This window comes from Lemur catta, chromosome 12 (genome assembly GCF_020740605.2).
Source record: "Lemur catta isolate mLemCat1 chromosome 12, mLemCat1.pri, whole genome shotgun sequence".
Lineage (NCBI taxonomy): Eukaryota > Metazoa > Chordata > Mammalia > Primates > Lemuridae > Lemur > Lemur catta.
The window spans coordinates 77,676,207-77,701,300 of NC_059139.1; the positions used below are offsets into that span (position 1 = coordinate 77,676,207).

General features: G+C 40.9%; 1 protein-coding gene across 2 annotated transcripts in view; it reads right to left on the minus strand.

Annotated features, from left to right (window-relative positions):
- Window positions 1-25,094, minus strand: part of EPB41L4A (erythrocyte membrane protein band 4.1 like 4A) — a 232,472-nt gene that overhangs the window by 204,520 nt on the left and 2,858 nt on the right. The gene's annotated exons all lie outside the window — the stretch shown is intronic.

Here is a 25,094-nt window from a genome sequence, read left to right on the forward strand (position 1 = left end):
TGCCAGCAGACGCTGTCTCCCACTACAGCCTGCCAGGGTCCTCTCTCCGCAGCCTACAGCCTGCAAGTGTGACCCCAGTCCTGGCTGATGGCACCTGAGAGAAAGCAAGTCCGATGGGGAAGCAGTGCTTACAGGAAAATTGCTCCCCACTGATGAAACGACACATCTGTATCAGTCAGGACCCCAGGAAGAACCACAAGGCAGATTCAGCTAGGTGATGTGGAGAAAGTCTAATAAAGGGTAAAGCAAAATATGGGCATAGTACAGAAAACCATTACAGAGAGTGAAGAATCCCAGAGTTGCTAACAAATTTTCAATGAACACTAGGCAACCATTAAAAAAAAAGGCCAAGAAACTCACAGGAAAGCCAGTTTAGAGCCCTACATTAAATCTCTGAACCAACCCTAAACTGCCAACCTTTTCTTTCTTGTTTGGAAAGAAAAGTAAATCCCATTACCTAAAGCCAAAAACACAATTTAAAAAATCCTTTGGTCTCTTTTTAATTCACTGAAATTACCACCTTATTGAAATTAAAAGAATTTAAATTACAGTTTAAGTCAGAGAAGGGAGGTATCCCCAAACTTGGAGCATCTCAAGAGAGACCCCAGTAGACTAGAGGACACAAAACTCAAAAGAAACAGAAATTGGTCATATCCAACCTCACTGGTGTATTTTTTACATGCAGATTTTCTCTCTCAAGTCTTCAAATATAAATCACTCAGAGATGAGGGTTTCAATCTCACAAGCTCCTGGGTGCTCAAATTGGTAGAACATTTCTGGAAATAACGAGGGCAACATGTACCAGACCCTTTGCAACTAGCACATTACTCCTTTCTCCCTCTAAGCTTTACTGTTTCAGGAATAAAGCCTGAGCTCATTGTTAGCGAAAAAATTAACTTCTTAACGTGGCTTAATTAGTCCCTTCAGTTACCCTTATTTCTAGCTACTTTAATGAAGAATTCAACCCTAGCATGTTTTATATTTTTTAAAGCCATAGTGCAATGTAGTGATGCACTGCACCCTTTCAGCCTATTAGTCATGTCTTTAATAAGCACAGCTGTTTGCACAAGACATACGAAGGCATTATCACCCACTGAGGGGCATATGTTAAATCCCAGAAACGTACAGTGAAGAAATAAACAGCCTCTGAAGTACCAGCCTCATAAACCCAGCCCATAAAATTGTTCAAACCTTACATAAAATATCCTTACAGCAAATTAAACTCCTGTCTAATCCTAAATTATTTCCAATGGGACATCACTCCTTCGGTAATTTTTTATTAGCTTAAAAATTAATAATGTTGATTTCCATAGATTTTAAAAGGCTTTCACACTTACAGTAATTATTTTAAGGAAGACAGAATTCTAATTTCATCTATACTGCCCAATATTGATTAAAAAGGATGCTCAGGGAATGCGGTTTTCTGGGTAATTGAATGTTTATTTGCTTTAATCCAATAAATTGTTGGATTTAACTGTCAGGCTCTGATCTGTAAAAAATGTAGGAGATTAGAATGAGCACTAACTTCAGGACATACTATGGAAATGAAGTTTTAAAATGAATCTCTTGTATAAACTTTCTTTTTAATACTATATTTAGGATCATAAATATAGGACTCATCTCAAAAATTAGTTTATAGATTCAGTTCCTTTGACTGGATATTAAAGGAAGACACTACAGACGTGACATCGGAAGACCGAGTAGATGGGGAGGCTCATAGGAATGGAAAGTGATTCTCCTGCAAGAAAGCAGAAGCAATCCAGTGAAGGAATGAACAAGATAGTGACAAAACACTATCCTGCTATGCCCCTCCACATGGACCTCACCACTGACAAATTTCCTACCAATGGGTCTTTTTTTTTTTTTTTTTTTAAGACAGAGTCTCACTCTGTTGCCAGGGCTAGAGTGCTGTGGCGCCAGCCTAGCTCACAGCATCCTCAAACTCCTGGGTTCAAGCAATCCTCCTGCCTCAGCCTCCCAAGTAGCTGGGACTACAGGCATGTGCCACCATGCCTGGCTAATTTTTTTCTATATATACTTTTAGTTGTCCAGCTAATTTCTTTCTATTTTTTTAGTAGAGACGGGGTCTCGCTCTTGCTCAGGCTAGTCTTGAACTCCTGAGTTCAAATAATCCACCCACCTCGGCCTCCCAGAGTGCTGGAATTACAGGCATGAGCCACCACGCCCGGCCTCCAATGGGTCCTTGACTCAGCTAAAATGACTACAAAGAAAAAAAAAAAACATGAAAAAAAGAAAAGCTGTCACTTGGACCCCTTGAGCATGTGCATCCACCTGGAGAGCCCAGAACTGCCCCAAAAGACATGAGTCTCACACCTGAGATGAAAACCTACAAGCCCAGAGAGCAAGCTCCCTTCCTTCTAGGACTAATGTCGGTATAATCTCAGCCACTGCAGGCACTGGGGCCAGCCTGAGCTTTAGGAGGGAAGCTGGAAAGCCCAAAGGCTGCCCTTCAGCGTTCACAGCAAGGGCCCTGCCCCTGGCGACTCATTTAAGGGCCTACACTGCTTCAAAGTGAAACATTCTTAATCTGGAGGCTGCACAATCCCTGGCCTCTCCGCCACTCAATAAAGTAGCCAGATTGACTGTGATGGCTGCTGCCGCCAGCCCCAGTCCCAGGTTCAACCAGGAAGGCAGGCACATGAACTAGGGTCTGACAGACCACGCCCAACACAGGTGCCCTCCCTGACCACACACACACCACATCAGCTCCCACCTGTGTGCCAAAGCCTTCCCATTGCTTCCAGTATGGCTTCTTAAAGATAAAAAACTGTCTGGAATGGACTGGTAATAGATTCTGTTACCAGGTGGCAATATGTTAAAGTGTGTTACATAATTTCCAAATGTTCCCTTAAGCTGCAAAATAATATTCACATTTATCATAAGACCTCCAAAACGCAGACTTGGCAAGTTTCTATTAATACATTTCAAAGATACATTATCTGTAAATGAGACTGTATGAGAAACAGTTTTGTAAATTGTACATTAAAATACTAAGGCACATATACGATCATACTACAGAGAAAAAGCCTTAGGTAGGAGATTTATTCAGAACTCATGACATACGTTCTTAATCTCCTACCGTCCCTACTTAAAAAGAAATGTAAAAGTTATCCACCTGATTTTAAATAATAAAAGAATAAGGAAGCAAAACATCTCACTCTTCTATCACCGTAGGAGGACACACAAATTTTAAGACAACAAACCCCAAAAAGTTACTCTCCAGGGGCAATGGCAAAGAGGAGACAGAAATTCAAGTTGTTTCAGCAGAAATTCACAGATCATTAAATTAATTCAAAACCCAACAGGGCAGCAAACTAACAATTTACCCTTAACAGTATCTGGTTACAGCTGGTAATTTTTCACACACAAAAAATTACCTTCCTTCCCCTCATTTAAAATGGCAAGCAGTTTAAGGTCACAGTTGAAAAGTGCAACGCAAAGCTGATGCCAGCCAGAGTCAGCCTTGAGCAACACAGATTTAAAGGAAGTGGGGTGAGGTGGAGGGGAGGAGCCTGGAAACAGATCAGTAGCCCCCCCACACACACACACACCTGGCCCGGGTGTCATGCCCCTCAGCGCATCTGAGTCACCTGCGGGAGGCTTTTTAACTTTAACCAAACTCAGACCACACCCAGACCACTTGAATCAGAATTTCCAGTTGGTCATTTTCAAAACTCCCCCAGGTGATTGTAACGTGCATTCAGGAGTTAGCATCACCAGACTGAGAGGGAGAAGAGAGAATGGGAAGGTCGGGGTTAGGAATACACAGCCTGTGTGTGAAAAACCTCAAGTCCGCAGGCTGCCCTAAAGTCAGACACTGCTCTGCGACCCACCTCGGCAGTGGCGGCTCTCAGACTTCTGATCCAGGATTCTCATCCTCCTGCTCAGTTGTTATGTGCAGGGGCAGCTCAGGAGCCCTTTTCTCTGCCCCGGCTCCACCACTCTGTCATTATTTGGTACGCAGAACAGCTGTACTTAATCTCCAACATGGCAACCCGCTTGGGTGACTGGTCTGGAGAGCCAGCTGGGTAGGACACAGCCTCAGCACTGACCAGGGAGTTTCCCAGCCCACTCCTCTCCCCTTTAACCCCCTCTGTGGGTTCCTAAACGTAAACACACACTCAAGAGAAAATTACTGGTTTGTGGTCCTCTGAAGCAGTTGGTTCTTAAATTATTTTAATGAGCTGTGAACTTATGCTAAAGCAATTTCTTATCCCAGGAAAAGAACTGTTAGAAACAGAAAAAAAAAATGTCTGTGGCTTGGCAGGAGGTTCTGGGGACAAGAATAGGAAAAAGTTTAAAACGTACAATCATTTAAAAAACAAAGATGTAACGTTTTCAAACAGGAGAAAACTATTTCATTCAAAAATTTTACTTCCTTGTATTAGGACAGATTTGCATTGGCGTTTTTTTTAATACTTTCAAAAATATAGTGGATTTTATAATACATTGTACTAATAAGCACTTAATATTGTTAAATAAAAATCAAGGAGGCCATTGTTTTGAACTAAGCTCTGGCACTAAGCCCCAAGAGACCAGACTAAAAATCAAAATGGAGTCACACATGCTAAAATTTTGCATCACCAAACCAAAACTGAGTTATCTGACCTTTCAAGAAATCAGGAGAGATAACAGTCAATTTCCCAAACAGACCAGTTTCAAGCTTCAGTTGGCATAACAATGAAGTTCTCTCCGTTTTAATCCTTAACCTGCAATAACCTGTTGTTAACCTATCAGTTATCTTTCTTTGCTGTCTCCCTGTCCTCACCTTACAAGGAAAGTAACCTTGAAATGACCAACCTGCTTTTTTGTTCTTTGTTTCTGCTTCATTCAGCCCCCCTGCTCAACTCATCAGAATATTTATTCTATTTTATGGAATGAAGTGTTGCCCATTCTAGAATCACAAATACAGCCAATTGAGATCTTGAAATTTGGTGGCTCACACCTGTAATCCCAGCACTTCGGGAGGCCAAGGTGGGAGGATCACATGAGGCCAGGAGTTTGAGAACACCCTGGGCAACCTAGTGAGACCCTGTCTCTAAAAAAAATAAATAAATAAGAAATATTAGCCAGGCTTGGTGACACACACCTGTAGTCCCAGCTACCCAGAAGGCTGAGGTGGGAGGATTGCTGGAACCCAGAAGTTTGAGGTTACAGTGAGCTATCATGATGCCACTGTATTCTAGTCTGGGCAACAGGGCAAGACCCTGTCTGAGAAAAAAACAAAAAAGGAAAACTAAATTATTTCTAATTTTGACGATATAAAATGTATCATTTGATCTTCAAATGAGATATTACGAGTAGATTAGCAGATTTCACCACCACCTTTTTACAAAAGAGGAACCTGAAGAAAACTCAAGAGACTAAGCAATCAGTGCAATTTTACACAGTAAGAAAGGGATGGAGTCAAGATGCAAAACCAGGTCTGACTCCAAGCTTTCAATAATTGAGCTCAAATAAATAAATTCAGGGGACAGGGCGGGGAAAAAAATAAATAAATTCAGCATCTCTCAATATTTAAACAATATGAAAAAAACACCACTGTTAGAAAACCATTTCACACTTTTATACAAAGGCTCTGCCTATATTGCCTCAATAAGCAGTTTCCTCTAGAGGCATACTCTGTGTTTTAGAATGTCATTGAGTTTTTATTTTAGTTTTAAACAAAATTAGACACCTATAGGACACTAGAGGACAACTATAGGCACTACTGCTATGTAACAAATTATCCCAAAATATAATGGCTTAAAACAGCAAACATTTACCTCACACAGCACCTGAGAGTCAGGACTCCAGGAGCAGCTAAATTAAGCAGAGTGGTTCTTATGCTCTCTCGTGAGGTTATACACAGAATATCAGCCCGGGCTGCAGTCAGCTCAAGGCAGGACTGGAGCTGAAGGACCAAGTTCCAAAATGGCCCCCACTCGCCTGGCTGTTGGCAGAGGCCTCAGTTCCTTGGCACACCGGCCTCACAACAGGTCAGCGGGCTTTTTACAGAGCAAGTGATGAGAGACAGAGAGAGAGAGAAAGGAGGAAGCCACAGTGCCTTGTGTAGCCTGGTCTCCAAAGCACTGTCCAGCCCATATTCCAGGGCAGGTGAATTAGTTACCACCTTTTGAAGGGAGAAGTATCAAGAAATTTATGAACATTAAACCACAGTGACCAGCATGGTGCAAGTATGATGGATTTTTCATTTTACAAGAATTCCCAAGGAAATAACTCTGAGCTTTTCTTTGAAAAGTAAAAATATTTTATAAACAATTGATAGACTTGATCTAAAAACAGAAACAATGACTTTTACCAAAACAAAATAATCCTCACATATTATACATGATTGTATATGTTTTTAAAATGTGTATAGTACCTACAGAACACCAAACTGTGCATTCTGGGTGCTGTATTAGATGCTGTTAAGAATACCAAGCACATGTAAAATGAGTAGCAGATGCAATATGAATGTAAATTTAGAGAAGGGAACCATTGCTATAATGAAGTACGGTGAAACACTGAAAAAAGAATTTACAAAAACTTCAAATAACCAATAAACATAAAAAATACTCAACCTTAACAGTAACCAAAAAATATAAGCAAAACTTCACATTTTCTTATCAAATGGACAAGGATATTTAATATAAATATTATATGCTCATGAAAATCTAGGAGTATAAAATGATAATGGCAGCTAGAGTACATTCTCAGTTAATCTTCATAACAACCCTACAAGGCAGGTATGATTACTATTCCCCATTTCCAGATGAAAAAATGAAAGGACAGGGATTAAGTGAATCCTCAATCACATGGCTAGTAAGTGGCAGGTCAAGGATTTGACCAGTTTTCCTAACTCAACCTAACCATTAACCATTATTCTACAGTGCAGCCTGTATAGAAAACATTCAAGCCCTATGAATCACAAGCCTTAAAAATCTCCATGCATTTAGATCCATAAATCCCCACTTCTAGAGTACTGAGGCTGGAGACAATAATAGGCGAAGCCACTAAGCTAAGAAATGCACCTATCATGTTCATACAATGATACATAAAACAAACCAGCCAAAGAAGAATATTTAGACAGAATAGGATCCTACAGCTTTCAAGATGGAAGGTGGTCTTAAAGATTACTTAGCCCAACCATTCGATATAAAAAAGTCTTTCTTTCCCCCACTGTGGACGAGGAGAAGAAAGAAAAACCCTCGGCCTGATGAATCTCTAACCTCAGTAGTTAACAGGAGTAAAGGGCTACTGGCCTTCATAATAAACAGCCCATTATGCTTCTTTAGAACTTGGGTTTTCTCTCTTTTGCTTAAGGTCTTCCCAGGAGGCCTATCTTTGCTACAGACTCAGAAATCAGATACACGAACCTGTGTGAGGATTAACAAAATAAGATTGCCAACTGAAGTTCATAGGCTTTGAGTAAAATGTATATGGGCTTCAAAACATGAACATAAAGGTGGCGCATTCAGTGCCTTACAGACCTTGCCCTCACTGTCAGGATGTTTTTTGTAAGAAGCTAATGGAAGTCTATCTTTAAAAAATAATAATATAGCACTAATGCATTGATTACAGCCAGAGAAACTAGAGGTTAGTCCCATGTTAAAAAAAAATAAGTATCCGTTGAATAAATGCATACTGTGGTCCCAAAGTACAGAGGGGTTGGGGAGGTTTCACTGGAGATTTGAGCACAGACTCGAGGAGGTATGGGTAAGCCATGCAGAGTTCTGGGGGAAGAGCATTCTAGGCAGAAGGAACAGCAGGTGCTAAGGCCCCGAGGCAGAAATGAGCTGCATGTTTGAGAAACAGACTTTATTCTTGACAACTTCATGAATCCTAAGCTTTAGAACTCAGAATACTTAAGATTAATAATTTTATTGTCTCTTAAGAATTCTCTTTAAAAATAAACTTATAGCTTTTAATGTGTAAAGCGGTCTTCCAAAACAGAAAATACTGTGTTCTGAGGGCACATTTCTTTAGAAAATGGACAACTCCTAATGAGCACAACTAAATAAAACTGCCGTGACTTTGATCTCAGGTAGGTCACATTAAAAACACCAGCTGCAGGCAGAGTTATAATTAGGCAAATCAGCCATCCTTGGGAACAAGCTTTAGTATGCAGGTGGTACTCTAGAGGCAGATCAGCAGAGAGGTATGAGGAGAAAAGCAAAAGTCAATGAACACAAACCGAAATCTGAATCCATCTCCCTCACTGAAATCAAACCATCCAAACCACCCAATTTCCATTGATAATCCTCCCAATACTCCCTCCCTCACCGTGATCATATCACCACTCTTTCACTTATCCCCCTGACTACACTCCAGTCACACTGGGCTCTTTCTGTTTCTGCCTCAGGGCCTTTGCACAGGCTGCTCCCTCTGCCTAGAATTTCTGCTTCAACATCATCCCCATTCAACCCAAAGTTCACTTCTTCAGAAATGCTTCTCTCCCACCCCATGAGATTCCCTGTTATATACTCTCATGTCACCACCACCCTTTCCTCCCCAGACCTGTGTAATCACCACCCTGGTCCCGCCTAAGCTGTAAGTTCCACACTGGCAGGAAATGTCAGTCAACTTAACCACTGCATCCAGGGCCCAGCCCAGTGCCTGGAAGCTGGAAGGTTCTCAAAATATATCTGTTTAATGAATGACTGTCCAAAACATCCTTACTATCTTTTTTTTTTTCCTCTACTCAACTGCCACTGTTGACTCTCAGCCCTCATCACCTCACACTAATGCTTTCCCAGACTCCAGGCTCCCTAATCTCCAATCCAGCCTGCAGTAACTACCAGATTAATTTCTTAATATGCCACCAGGACTCTCCTCAGCCTTGACTTATCACACACCAGGTCTTAAATCCCCTGTAGGGCTTTCAGGTCCCTCCTTTACCTAGTGACACCAACTATCTGCAAGCTGATGCTCCCCTTGCCTCTGGGTCCAGCCAGCTGCTCACTGTCTCAGGAGCTCCACTGGGCAACCCCTCACCTTCTGTGTATCTAAAGCCCACTTATTCTTCCAAGTCAAGTTCAAGGCCGGGTGCAGCGGCTCACGCCTATAATCCCAGCACTTTGGGAGGCCAAGGCAGGAGGATTACTTGAGGCCAGGAGTTTGAGACCAGCCTAAGCAAGAGTGAGACCCTATCTCTAAAAAAACAGGAAAATCAATGAAGTCCACATCTATAGTCCCAGCTACTCAGGAAGAAAATCACTTGAGCCCAGGAGTTTGAGGTTGCAGTGAGTTATGATGACACCACCGCACTCTAGCCTGGGCAACAGGCTAGACCCTATCTCAAAAAAAAAAAAAAAAAATGTCAAATTCAAGACACACTTCTCTAAGAGATCCCCGTGTGTCTAACCAGTTCAGTACTACACTACCAGCCCTAGACTCCATTTAGCTGTTCTGATTTCCCATATGTTCATTTGTATCCCCCACAACAGCCTGACTGGTGTCAGGAAGGGAAAGGTGTTAACATTTACTGAACACCACTGCGTGACAGACATTACATGAAACGCAAAATATCTGGATGCAAGTTCCAATAAATTGACTGGCTCACTTTTCCTTCTGGGCAACTTTTAATTCCATATGGTCCTACTCTATGAAGGAGCCTTAATGAAGAAAATAATGAAGTCCCCAAAAATGAAGTCATTAGAAAAGCAAAATGCTTATGAGTCCAAGAAAGAACAAACAGCTTCACTCTCCTTTACCTACCAATCAATCGATCATCCAAGTTGTTGAAAATAGGAAATTTGATTTATTTTCCCGGGCTCTGTCTGTCCACTCTGTGAGGGGAACTGAAAAAGCCACAGAAATCTGTGGAACCTGAGTAATGAAAAGTTGATTGTGGCTCCAAACTAGATAAACTGCAGACACCACGTCCAGGCTTAAAACCTAGCCCATCCCCACAGCCACCTTAGACCCACCCATCAGACCTTCAGAGCTATTAATAGAAGGAAGCACAGACATTTATCCCAATAGTCAAACACTTGCACCAAGCATGTATTTAACATAGTCACAACCCAACATCTGAAGAATCCTTTCCTCATCCTTTACTCAGTTAAGAACTAGAAGTTCCTGCACAAAAGGAAACTATTTCTTAATGTTCTCTCAGTAATTTTGAAGCATTTTTTAAATGTTACCCCTGCATGCACCGCCATACCAGAAATACTAGAAACATGTGATAGCAAATATATATGTGGATTGTATATGCACCCAAATGTTTTAATTTATGGGAAAGTGTAAAATCTATTGGTAAGCAGTATAAAAATTACAGATGTTTCTACTAATTGTGTCCCTACTGGCTCTCACCCTTTTTCTGCCTACAATAGGAATCAAACACAATTTAACAGATGAAATGCAGGTGAATTGACCCAACTAGTGTCAATGAATCTTCCATGGAGAAGAGATTAGCCAAAATGAACCAAACTCTGACAAATGCATGCAGTAAGGCCTCAAAATACGCCAGTCAGCCTAAGCAATTTTTGAACATAAGTTTTGGTCGCACATGCTTAGAAAACTAGCAACTCAGCCAGGCACGGCGGCTCACACCTGTAATCCTAGCACTCAGGGAGGCTGAGGCAGAAGGAGCTCAAGAGTTGGAGACCAGCCTGAGCAAGAGCTAGACCATCTCTACTAAAAATAGGAAAAAATAGGGCAAGAGCAAGAGCAAGACTCTGTTTCTATTAAAAATAGAAAAATTAGCCTGGTGTTGTGGTGTGTGCCTGCAGTCCCAGTTACTTAGGAGGTTGAGGCAGAAGGATCACTTGAACCCAGGAGTTTGAGGTTACTGTGAGCTATGATGACACCATGGTACTCTAGCCTGGGCAACAGAGCAAGAAAGACTGTCTCAAAAAAAAAAAAAAAAAAAAGATAAAAGAAAACAACTTGGCATGTCTAATAAGCCATGAATTCCACTCAGAGCAGCAGAATTTGTTAAACATGGGGGGAAATGATGCTTTTTGTTGTCATTTTTTTTTCCCCAACCATAGGCAGAGAGCACAAAATTATCTAACCACTCACAAAGGGAGAAACACATGCTGGGAAAACCAAAACAAAGATATACCTATCTTCTCCTTTGTGCTGAAAACCACGGCAGCCTTTTTTGGGATCATGACTTTAGTCAACTCAGCAGTTACTGCAGCAAGTGAAAAAGCAGGGAAAAAAGCACAGGAAACAGTACATGGAAGGCTCAGAACTGTAGGCATTGATCGCATAAAATCACCACCCCTCCACTGGGGGGAGGGTGGGAATCCCTGCATCCTTTTCAACTTTTCTACAATACCAAATGAGAAGTATTTTCAAACACGAATCAATTTATAATGAAACTTCTCAAAAATACATTGGTTTTAAGTAAAGCCAGGCACATCTTATTGAATATGCATACCTGTTTTTAGCAGCCTTGATTTTCATACTTTAAGAAAATGTTTCAGGACATAAATACTGCTCATCTTTTGAAAACAGTATTTAAAAAGATGATGAAAGTTTCCTAGAGAACAGTCAGTGATGTTTATTCTTAAACACAACTGACCCAAATATTAATATGGTATTTAAATGTTAGGTCACTTATTTTTCTCCTTCTTGCTCACCAAAAAAAAAAAAAAAAAGTTGGCATTTTCAAGTAGGAGGAAAATGCAAGGATTTTTAACCTGAAAACATACAAGGAGACTCAAATTTTTTCACCACCATTCACAAAGGAAATCTGCACCCTGAGGGGATTGATCTGCTGTGGGCCTGGGGTCTAGTTTCCTTTATGGCTGTTCTTTGGAAGTCTGTGTCAATACTGATGTCCTGTGACACGGTCACAACTGCTCTCCCGGGTGTGTGTAATGGCTTAAAGGCAGTCGTCAGTCTAGGGGAAAGGTCTTCTGGGTTTGCTGGACACAGATTTTAGGAAATTATGATTTATCAAGGTTCTCATAATCCTCAAAAAAAGGCAATTCAGACTCTTACAAAGGCTAAATCATAATTAACTTAACGTTTTCTTCATTGAAATTAATAGAATTACTAGTCTTCTTTTTTGACACATAATTTACTACTACAAGGAATTTTAATTAGTAAATCCTGCTGGGTTCCCAAAACTAAGCTTCATTTTTGAAACATACCTTCATTAAGTGATCAAGGTTATCTGAACTGAACTTACCTCTTTATGCTTGGCAGACAAGCTGGCCCGTTTATTCTTGACTACCAGCCTACCAGAAATACAGAGGGATTTATTTTTTAGTTATGACCTCCAAAAATTTAAAAAGCTGTACATGAAGGTTGACAGCAAAAAAGGGCAGGCAGGGAAAAAAGAAAGAGGAAATTGGTAGTTGTTTTCAAAGTAAGCTCTGTCCAACCCAACAAATCGGTTTTCTAACCAACAAATACAAATGAAAATAATAAAAAGCCTTTTAAGAAAAACTGCACTTTGCCTCATTGCTTAGAACCTATGTCTAAGGACATTCTAAGTCCTGCTTTCACCTTTATCTCCCACAGGGCTTGGCTATTGCTACATAATAATGACAGCTACCACTTACCTGGTATTTACCATGTTACCATGTGCTAGGCACTCTTCTAAGCCCTTACATATATTATTTCATTCAACTCTCCTAACAACCTAGGAAATAGATAGTATTACTAGCCTAATTTTACCAATGACAAAACTCAGGCACAGGGTTAAATAACTTGCCAAAGGTCACTAGTGAGTAAATGAAGGAGCCACAAGATAATAATTACCAACATTCTATAGGACTTTAAAATTTTGCAAGAGTTTTTTTCTGCCACTATCTCCTGTGAGCCTCCCAACACCTGTAATATTAATGGGATAATATTAGCATCTTAATTTAACAAATGGAAATTTTACAAATGTCCAAAACATTAAGTGATTTTTCCAAGCTAAGAAATGAAGGAGCTGGATGAGAAATCCAGATATTCTGAGTCTATATTCTCTCCTTTTCCAACATACAGGCAGCCTTTCTTATTGCAGACACTCAATAAAAGTATTTTCATCAAGCACTATTTCCCAAAGCATATTTCTACATTTAAGCTCCAGATGGTTGAAAACTATCTAATTCACCTTTCTATCCCCGGCATCAAGTACAGAGCCTGGCACAGAGGAGACCGTCAGTCTGAGCATTCCCCAGACACTTCTCCTGCTCTTCCACCAAACTCACTTCTCTGTGTTCGTGCTACCTCTCCGTCCTGGACAGCCTTCAGGGACACAGTCAAGTCACCACTTTCAGGGGGCTAAATCCACAATCTCTTCTCCAAATCTAAAATCCAAAAGGATACAAAAACTGAAGGTTTTCTCTTAAGTCTGATGCCAAACCTCACTTGAGGACTGTGGTAGTCCATCTTCAAGGTGGCTCCCAGAGATCCCTACCCTCCTGGTCCTACACCCTTGTTCAGTTTCCTCTCACAACAAGGCTCGTTGGTGTGACCAACACAGCAGAAGTAACAGGATGCTATAAAAGACTGTGTCTTCCATCTTGAGCACTCTCGCTTGGATCACTTTCTCTGGAGGGAAGCCAGCGGCCATGTTGCAAGGACACTCAGGAGCCTCCGGAGAGGCCCACAGGGTGAGGAACTGAGACTTTCTGCCAACACCCAACATCTCCGGGTGACTGACACCTCAGCCACAGACCGAGTGCAACCTCATGGGAGACCTGGAGCCACGTCACACAACTAAGCACTCCTGGATTCCTGACCCATGGAAACTGTAGACAATGGTAGTTATTTTAAAGCCACTAAGTTTAGTTTTGGCCATAATTTGTCACAGAGCAACAGATAACTAACACAGGAACAACAGCAGTTATAAACTGTGATAAGGCTACTTACAGTCTCTATTTGTGTCCACTTTTGTGAACATTCAATGACTGTGCTTGTGTTATGAGGTATCTCCTTCAGACCTGCCCGCGGATGTTGTATAATATATGTGCCATGTAACCATGCTGGAATCTGAAAAATTTTAGATCTTGAAACATATCTACCCCAAGGGTTTCAGATAAGGCACTGTTGAAACTGTATTCCCTTTTTCTAAAACACCTTTCCTGATTAACCTCACTCCGGCATATAAGAAACAACTTCTTATAAGAATTTCTATGCCTCTTAGAATCTCCACTATGTAACTCAGTACTTGATTATAATTATCCTGCATTATACTCTGTTGTTTTATAAGTAAATATTTGTCTTTCCATCTCAAGGTTAAACTTCTTATAGACAAGAGTGATCCCTCTATTTCATTATCCCCACCAGAAATCCTGGATACTGCTGGGCACACAATAAGCTCTGAATAAATTCTTGTAGAACGGATTTCACAAATCCATATAGCGTTGGTCCAGACCCCAAGATACCCTCACACTCAAAACCTATTTACCTTCAAATAACTGTTCCATAACATGATGTAAAAACAGTGTCTGAACGAAAAAGAAGCTGGCTCTCTGAGGAATTCAGGAAAATTTGCACGTCCTCCAAGTGCCCTTGTAAATAGCAACAGAAATACAAAATAATCGTTATCGGGGAAAAGATCTATTAGCCTCCTGACGACTGGCCTATCTGAAATCTTTCAAGGAAAGAGCAATTTTACCTTTCTGCTTTCTTCTGTGCACCCTCCCTTGGGCAATAAGAAGGGTCACTAATCAGTTTTTAATTTTCTTCCTGGAGAAAGATTCAGCATGGAGCTATAAGAACTCAGGGTTAAGGCTTTACAAAATAAAGACCAAGGAAACAGTCTGAGTGATACAAGCTCTAAAATCATGGCACTAAATAAACCATTCTAGAGTTTTTTAGGTAATTAAGCATTTTTTAAAATGCCTAAAAATTAAAATGCAATAAGTATCATTCTGAAAAGAAATTCCACATAAGTAATCTCTTATGTAAATTTTTTTTAATGAGGTTCCTTGGAGCAGAAGGTTCTCTCCCTCACATAACCTAATCAGGGAGAGTTCCACAAATCCAAATGCCAAGACTGCAAAAGGTAATCAGGACAGACCACAAGCCTGGGAAGACTTAATTTAAGAGAGTTGGGAAAAAATAAAAACAAAAAAACAGGGAGGGGTTGGAAGCATGAGAGGAGATGGGATTGGCAGTGAATCTAAATGATTTTCAATAAATTCTGACCTCTGCCTCTAACAATCAGCTTTCAATCCTTTTTCCTTTCTACGCTGCAAAGAAACTGGGGGTTAGTGGCAACCAAGAAAACACCAGGTAGAAAACCAGAGGCCAGGGTCTAGGTCCATGGGCTGGGCTCTGGCAAATCAACCCAAGCCCCTGGCTGGGTTTCCGTCCCCTCACCTGTAGAATGTGGGGGCTGGATTAGATGATTCTAACTGTCCATACCAGGTCTAACTTTCTATTGTAAGTGAAATCCAGTCTGTTGTAATTTATGTCACCCCTTCCACACTCTCGCCCTGGCTGTCTGCTGCATTTTAGGGAGCACAACGGGGCTGAATTAACCGAGGACATACGACCACACACAGCTTTGGTGCAGAGGATCAGACAGCTGAAGTACTGGGCAAAGAGTAAGTGGCTGACAGGAAAAAGCAATGACAAGCAGAAATGAGTTCGTGTAAAAGATTCTGTGATGCTGTGGCATTATTTAGATTCTAGATGCTTGAGATTCTCTTCACAAAGGGAGCTGTAGCCTCCACAGCTACTGGGATTTGTCAAGTGTTTGAATAATACCGACTTTTAAAATGTGCAATCCAGACAAGACTGTAAAGCTTATATCATGCTAGTTTCTATACCACTAAGATTTGCTACGATTTCCCTCAGTCCTAGGGGATTTCAGTACAATTCCATAAAGCCATGACTACTCCCTAGGCTTTAACCTGCAATCCTGCTAGAAATCCCCAAAGTTCAGGGTTGAAAGGAAGTCCTAGGGGAAGTCCTATGTGTGTTCATAAGTAGTCTTCTAGCCATCTACATTATTTTCCTAGGGGATAAAAAGTACACACTGCACTAAGAACAAACCTTTAACATTTGCTGAATATGTTTCAAGGTAATAGATAAAAACCACATACATATTGAAATAACATTAATTTTTCTAACATCTTCACCTATCAAAACTACCAAAGAAAGTAATTCATACAACATAGGCAAAATACCCTTTTTCCAGTCCTCCACCGAGTGACTTACAGAAACAGCCTGCAAGAACCAAAGGCAAATCCTTTACAGAACATGAATAGCAATACTCAGCTTGTGCAGAAAAGTTTTGGAAATCTAAATATTCAAGCACAGTTTCAAGTTACAAAAGCAATAGCAGCAGCATGACTAAAACAATCTTTCAACCTGTCCTTTGACAAATATTTGCTGAGCATGACCATGTGCCTGGCATTCTTTTAGGTTCTTGAAAATGTAACGGTGAGCAAAATAGAGAATGTCACCACTCCCAGTTTACAGGAAAGTTTATGGGAAATTTTTCTCAAAATATTAAATGTTTTTAACTAGGAGTGTTTGCTGAATTACATACACCTACCTTATCAGGGAACTAGTAAAATTACACAAGGTACATTTAAGATTGTCCTGCAGATAAAGGGAATAGAATTGAGAGCCTAGAAACAAATCCTCACATTTATTGTTAATTGGCTTTTTTATAAGGGTGCCAAGACAACGATGCCGGGACAACTGGATACTCATGAGCAAAAGAACGAAGAACGGATTACAGACCTAAATGTAAAACTTAAGGCTATAAAATTCTTAAAAGAAAACATAGGAGTAAATCTTCACGCCTTGACTTAGGCAATGGTTTCTCAGCTATGACACCAAAAACACAAGCAACAGAAGAAAAAAGAGATAAACTGGACTTCACCAAAATCAAAAATTTTTGTGTTTGAAAGGAACCATCAAGAAAATATAAAGACAACCCCACAGAATGGGAGAAAATATTTGCAAATCAGATATCTGATAAAGGACTTATATTCAGATAACGTGTAAAAATTCATACTCAAAAAGACAAACCAATCTAAAAAATTGGCAAAGAATCTGAACAGACATTTCTCTGAGGAAGATACACAAATGACCAATAAGTGCATGAAAAGATGCTCAACAGCATATTAGTCATCAGGCAAAAATCCAAATCACAACCACAATGAGATGCCACTTCACACCCAATGGAATGATTGTAATCAAAAAGATTATAACAAGTGTTGGAGAGAATGTGGAGAACTGGGACCCTTATCCATTGCCTGTGAGAATGTATACAGTGCAGCAGCAATTGTGGAAAAGATTTTGGCAGTTCCTCAAACTGTGAAACCTTGTGGCCCTGCCATTGTACTCTTAGGTATATACACAAAAGAAATTAGAACATGTCCACACAAAAACGTGTACGTGAATCATCATAGCAACATTATTTGTAATAGCCAAAAAGTGTAAAAAACCCTAAAGTCCATAAACTGATGAGTGGATAAATATATCTATCCAATACATTATTCACCAATAAAAAGGCACAAAGTACTGTTACATGCTACATTGTGACCGAATCTTGAAAACGTTATTCCAAGTGAAGGAAGCCAGTCACAAAATAATACATATTATACGAATCCATTTATGTGAGACATCCAGCATATGCAAAGCTACAGACACAGAAAGAGTAGTGATTGCCCAATGGTGGGGGTGGGGGGTGGGGAGGAACTAACTGGGAGCGACTACTAACAGGTATGAGGTTTCTTCCCGAAATGATGAAAATGTTCTAAAGCTGCAGTGATGGCTGTACATACCTTCACTCTGAATATATGAAAAACCATTGAATTGCACACTTTAAATGGGTGAGTTATGTGGTGTGTAATTTCTATCTTTACAAAGCTGTTTTTAAAAATCAAATAAGAAACTGAGGAGTCAAGCAGGTGCTTATACCTAGAAAAACAAAAGGGAGAGGGGGATGTCTTTTCTTTCTCAGATTCCTTAGCTTATGTCATATAAAGGTACCTTTTTTTTCTTACTCAGATTAACACACCCAGTAGACACTCATGGTTACCTGCTACAGGGCCTGACCGGGAACCCCGTAGCAAGGACCTAGTCTCCTCCCTCAAGGCTTCCATCCGTGAGGACAGCAGCCAGCGCTCATCAGGGAGGGCTAAGGGTGTCCTGCACAGCACCCCAGGTCGAGGTGGAGAGCTTTACCCTAATTTTACAGATGAGGAGGCAGACTTGGGGTAAGCAACTTGGCCATCTTTACAGCCTAGAAGGGAGACTGGAAGCCATACTGACTAAGGCCTGTGTCCTCTTCACCTCACTACATTGCTCCCAGGTCAATGGGCAGGAAAGTACAGAAACTACCGCACGGAAATGCAGGCTTGACTAGGGTCAAAGCAGGCCTCTCCAGCTCTCCAGCAAGGAGTAGTTCTCAGAAAAGGTGAAACCTGAGCAGAAGAACCCTCCTTGATGAGGGCCTGGCATGTCACTCAGGAAAGAGGTGGTGAGTGGGGCTTTCCAGGCAGAGAAAAAGACAGGGGTGAAAGGGAACGTGGAGAATCAATCCAAAGACCAGGAAGCAGCTCAGTCTGGCTAGAGGACAAGACAGGTATGAGGAAGTGGTGGGAGAAAGAAGAACAGATGACTGCTGCCTCCAACTAGGAATTTAAACCTAAGCCCAGAGGTCAACTAGCCTTTGAAGCATTCTAGGCAGGGGAGCAAGAAAGACCACTTGGGATGCAGTCACAGGGGGTTAATGCTGGAAGCAGGGGTGGGGATCAGAAGGCTACCAGGAACTGTCCAGTTGAGAACTGAAAAGGGACTGAATTGAGCAGTAGCAATGAGAAAAGAGGGGAAGAAATAAATTAGGAAGATGTTTAGGAGGTGAGAATTCCAAGACCTGGAAGGATCTGAAAACTTGAGGATTCTGACCCAAGGGGTAGAGTGGACACTACTGGTGTCCAACAGCACCCCCAACTGCCCTCCTTCCTTCCTGAGCCCCTCCCCCATGCAGCCACTGGTCTCGGGGAAACTGATCCCACTCCCACCCAGTTCTGAGGGTCACCCCATTGCCATTATAGCTAAGAATGGCCACCAGACTCATTCTGGCTAAAAGACACAAGGGAGAGTCTGCTGGAGGACTTCTAGAGAAAGCTTCTCTCCTAAAAAAAGAGACTGTTTCCATTCCTATCTTGCCTATTGCCACACATGAATATCCTCCTCATCTCTGGAACCATTCGGCCATCTGCTACACCTGAGGATGGCACTGGCTCCCAAGATGGCACAGCGAGGAAGAGACGGAGAGAAGCTGGGGCCTTGATCTCTCTGACCCACCCTGAACCTTCTCTCCTTGCCCCCAGATTCCCTGATAGGTGAAGTAATAAGCTTCCTCATGTTGAAGCAGTTCACAAAGGGATCGCTGTAACTGGGGACCAAAGCACCTTCACTGCCAAAGTCAGAGTGTGGCATGATTCACCAAACCAGGAAGCTCAGTAAGAGAAGCGGGTCTGCGGGGAGGCGTGGGGGTAGTGATGGCAGGCTCAGGCACCCAGTGTGCAATCCAGTAGGCAATCAGAAACACAAGCCACATGACGGGGAAGTCAGGACTGAGGGTGCAGATGGAGTGTCGGCATTCCAGTGGAAGCTGCGGCAACATGAGGAGACGCACAGCTGGAACATGATACTCTCTCTCCTGCAGATGGAGAGACCTGACGTATCTCAAGTATCTATGAACCCTGCACCACCACTGCTCCCCCACTTCTAACCACCACTCACACCCCTCAGAGGGCCTGTGTCACCTTGGGCCACGGTGGGGGGGGGGGGCGGTTAGATATCCCAAATTGGGATTCAGGAATAAATGTATTAGCAAGAACATATCATACATGCTAACAACTATCATTTATTGAGCACCTTTTATCCTGTGTACTTAAAATTCTTTTCTCAAATCCTCACAGTCATCCTATGAGGAAGATAAAACACCCCTCAGCTTGCAGATGAGGAAACTGAGACTGGATCAAAGACAAAGCACTTGCCCAATCCCAAAGCCAGGAATTACGCAGCAGACCGGGATATGAACATGGGGCAGGGAGGGGAAGGACTGAAGGTGACACACAGGACCCCAGTGAGGCTCCTGGTTCAGGTGTGGTGCCCGCACCATGTCAGGAGCACCAAGGACGGCAGAGAAAAACCAAATTTGACAAGGGACAGTCAAAGCGGCAGAGGCTCCAAGGCTGCTTCTGGAACACACAGGTCTGGAAGAAAGGAAAGGTGGGAACTGAGTGGCTTAAAAACTCACATGGCCTGTGTGCGCTGGCTGAAGAACGTGACCCTCACCCATGCCACTGTTTGTATGGAGAGCTGTGCTCTAAACAAAGCACTTTCTAACCAACTTCTGAACACCATCCCCACAAAGCTGGGGACTGGGCTTTACACTGTGCTCTCTTCAGCGCTCAGAAGGCGGCTTTTCTACACAATACACTGCAGCGTTTGGTTCCCCCTCCAGTCTCGGTCTGCTGATTCCTCCCCCTTGCCATCTGACCTTTCGTTTATCGTCCCTGCCAGCTAGCGCTCAGCACCTCTCTGTTCCCTGGCCTGTCCCCATATCTCTTGTTCTAATTTCCTGTTAGCATGTCAATATCCTCTGCTTGAAAACAAACTCGTCACACATTTGGAAGAGCTGTGCAGCCCTTCCGAGATTAGTAGGAGTGTCTCCTGAGGAACCATTTCAGCCCTTGGGGAATCTCTTCCCTGAGGGTGTTTTGTTACAGAGAAAGGGATTAACAATAGGCAGCATTAAGGAAGAACCGTTTCTCTTAAAAAAAGAAAACAAACAGGAAATACATACATGGCTCAGGGGACACAGGAATGCAATCCACATTTTTGAGAATGGTATAGACTTTCCAAATTGCAGTTACAGGTTTTTGAGTCACAAAGTAAACTGACTGGTTCCTGAACTTAACACACCGAGTCTATGCCTACGACGTGTGATAACAGGTGCCTGTTTAATCTTAACACATGAAACTTTGAAACAAAGACTCATGGTGGTTAGTCATTACAACCCAAAGCAGGCTGACCAGGAGCTTTAGATGTGGCTAAAATGTCAGAGATAAAGCCGGGCCAGAGCAGTCAACCTCAGAGAGGCCAGAGGGGCGCAGCCGTCTGATCCCTGAGTTGTCTTGTTTATAATAGGCCTGCAGACAGATAATTCTGCATCACAGTGAAAAAACATCTTTCATCAAAACTCAATACTTAACTTATGCGCACCATCTTTTCCATTAAGCTTCAGAGCAGCGTCACATTAGGTTTACGTAGCTTCAAGAATAAAATCGGTGGTACAGCAAGATTAAAAAGTATAGTGCCAGGCCCTGCTTGTGTAAACTCATACTGTGAAATTAAAGAACACTGTTCTCAGACAGTTTAAGGGATGGGAGGTAAAGAAGAAAAGTCACTGAAGTGTGAGGATCTGTTGTCCACTCAGAAAATATGCCCTGTTCCCAAAAGACTCAAGTTGGAAGAAAAAAGTTATATTTAGAAAAGAGAGAGAAAGACGTGGTAGTTACCACTACAATACAGAAATGATGGGACTTATGTTTTCTGAAATAGCTGCTAGTCTGAAATAGCTGAAATAGCTTCAATGCACTGCATGAATTCGGTCCAGTACACCATCTCATTTTCTACCTATTACCAATATAGAAATCAGAGTATCTTGGCAACAGATTTTTCACAGTGAGATTTACTTTATTCCAGGGACTTTTCTAGTAAAAATAAAATGGCAAAGGAACCTCATTATCTAGAAGATTTTCCACATGGCCTATTCCAACTGTAACACTTCATTCATTCCTCTATTGAATTATAGTTAATAAGCACCTATTACATGAGGTATACAGCTCTAGCTGCTAAGGATCATAGACTGGGGCTCAGAGGATGCTAGAGGAGACAGATGTGTCCAGAAATAATGCTTGCAATGTGACAGGTACTGTAACAGCATGTGTGTGAGGTGCAGACCAGCACTGAACTCTGCCTGGTCAGGATGAGTTGACAGCTGCCTAGCAGATGGGACACTTGAGTCAAGTCATAAAGGATGGTTCAGAGGAGGATGGGTTTAGGGAAAGACAAAAGCATACACCAATCCACAGGAATTCCATGCATAGAGTCTCAAGAGAGTATGGAATGTTTGGGAAACTGTGAGCAGTTCTACATACCCAGAGAGTAAGTCACTGGGGCAGGCAGGGCTAGATCAGGTAGGGTGCAAAGACAAACAACGAAGTTTGGACTTTAGACTGGAATAAGCCACAACAATAAGAAGGGGAAGATGAATAAAGTTAAAATTTGCTGGGTGCTTACCACATGCAAGGCACCATGGATGTACGAGGTGAGTACTGGACATTGTTTCCATTTTAATTGATGGGGAAATTGAGACTCAGAAAAGATAAGTATCTTTCTGAAGGCCACTCAGCTAGTAATCATCAGGGGTGCCAAAATTAAACCCAGGTGGTCTGACTTCAGAGCCCATGCTTTTATCACTTCAGATATTGCTCTGAGTATAAGAATATCATGTTAGAGACATAGGTATCATATTGTTTTCACTGAATATAAGGTAAACAACTCGCCATTCCAAAAGAGGCAGGGAAAAATGGAAAAAACAAAAAGCATCCAAAAGTAGTCCTGCTTTTAATGTGGAAGACTGAGCACCAAAGACACAAGAATGAAGAAAGCTGCTATCCTCTATGGTAGTGCTTCTCAACTTAGGGTGATTTTGCCCATCGGGGGACATCTGGCAACATTTGGGGACATTTTCGGTTGTCACTACTGGGAAGAGGTGCTACTGGCATCTGGACACTAGGAAGGCTAAGTATCCTGCAATGGACAGGACAGACTCCCACCACAAGGAATTGTTTAGCCCTACTGTCTGGGATAAAACCTGACACAAACCACCGAAAAAAAGATGAGTTTTCCATCCTGTAAGTGTCTAAATAAAAATAACAAACCACTGTCCACATGACTAATCAAAGTAGAGTCTGGACTGTTGACCCAATAATTATAATAGATTTAACCTTATCTTCACCCATGCTCAAAAGCAACAAAAGCACTGCATTAGGTCAACTTCAGTTCAAGTTTACCATTATAGAATGCAAGAACATGGTAACTGGGCTGCAAAAAGCATGATTCACCATCAACCAATAATATTGTTAAGCATCTAGAAGACAGCCATAAAGCCGTTGGAGGTAACAAGGCTTTCCCCCTTAAATAGTTTCTAAGTCATATTCAAGCCATGAATGATAAAAAGTATACTTCACTTTTTTCAAGAAAAAAATTCCTTATAACATTGAGGGGGTATTTATATAACAATTACATACCAATGTATATACTAGTTAATCTTATATAGCCACAATTTGGATATCATATCTGAATCTTGGAAACCTGGATGTAGTGTGGAAGAGGAGCACTTTCTACTCGAGTAACATCAAATTTACTAATCGATCAAGACCCACAGCCAATCTTGTATTAATAGAAATCTTGTTACATAAAGTATGATTACTTGCTTCAACTGATATTTATAAGGCCCTTGACTTCTTACCTTACGTGGTTGATACCAAAGGATATAGATATTCACACATATACTTGATATAATTTGTGAAGAACTATTGGTTTTCACTTTTTTCCCACTCTCCTGTTTTCTTTACCAGTCCAAATGGAATGAAAATTACAATTTTTGGTAAATGAGATACATATACTTTAAGTCCCTAATTTATATTGTTTTTCCAGTTTATTAGGAAGTTTCTGATCAAAGCATCAAACTGACTCACAATATTCCCCCAGGAACCTCAGGATGACTGAGAGGTAATATTATTTAACAGTTAATGGATAAACTGTATACTTTGGGTGAATTGTATGGTATATCTTTAAAAAAACATTTAAAAAGTAAAAATGGAGTTTATCTCACTGTCACATTGGTTTCATTAACTTAGTCAATACATCTAAAGAAAAATGAGCACCTCAGTATTCATCACATGACTACTCAAAGGACTAAAGTCTTGCTGAAAATACTAATCTATTCCATATTTACAGCAGCAATTTTAAGGACTAACCTTGCTATTTTTTTCCCTGAAAATCTTTTGCTAACCAAATGACAACCTATAAAAGAAGTCTGAGCCACATTCAAGTTTTGCTTTCTAAGAGAACAAAAGGAAAGATCTCTACCTCCTCCAGCACAGAGAACTACAAAGGACAAAAGTTTCCCAGAACAAACATTACCAAAAAACTAAGACCAATCATAGCAGAAATCCTTACTTGAATAAACAACAGAGATAGCAGCAGAGAACAAACAGCTAAAAGCTATTGTGGGGCTCAAAACACAACCAACAGCTTTCAGCTATATAAACCTGGGTTTTTAATCTTGAATAGGGCTCAAACTGTGAACTGTGTGGAAAAGACTTCCTGTTTGTCAAGGTGAGGTCACCTCTAAAGCAAGTTAAGAAAGCAAACATCTACATAACATTAATATGAATACAAAGATATTGTGCTATTTTTCTGGGGTTTTTTGGAAAATCATTTTCCATTTAAATGATACTCATCTTAAAATATAAGATGTGTAACTATTATCTTCAGGCTAAAATGCTTTAAATGGTGACATCAATTTTTTCCTAAAGTCAAGGAAAAACTTTGATCTAAGTTGCAGAAAATCGCTTCATAACTAACTTTTCATTTTGTAATTTGGTTCTTAAATCCAAAGTGTTTTCCAAAATGACAAAGTGTTTTATCAAGCTTCACTCATACTTCTATTTTCATTTACTATAATAAATCTGTCTCTAACTCACAATGTATTATTTTAACAGTAATATTAATACAAGCAAATTCTTAAGTTACCATTTAGAAATCAGCAAAATTCCATTAAGAGATGAAATATGTGAATAATTTCAACACAAAATTAGCTGTCTTCAACTCATTCAAAATAGGAAAAAGGTCATCACAAATATTAAGAAAAACTTATGAAAACTCAAAAAATAGAGATTTTTCTAGCTTAATTTCAGGGGAAAATGGGCTAATTGATGTTGCCTGCTTCATTTGACTTTAGTGATAATCAAAATTATCAAGTGTACTATCCCGGGGAACACACCATAATAGTAGCTATTGACTATTAACTGTGAAGTAATTGTTTACTTTTTCATTTATGAACTAAAATGGAGTCAATTTTATCT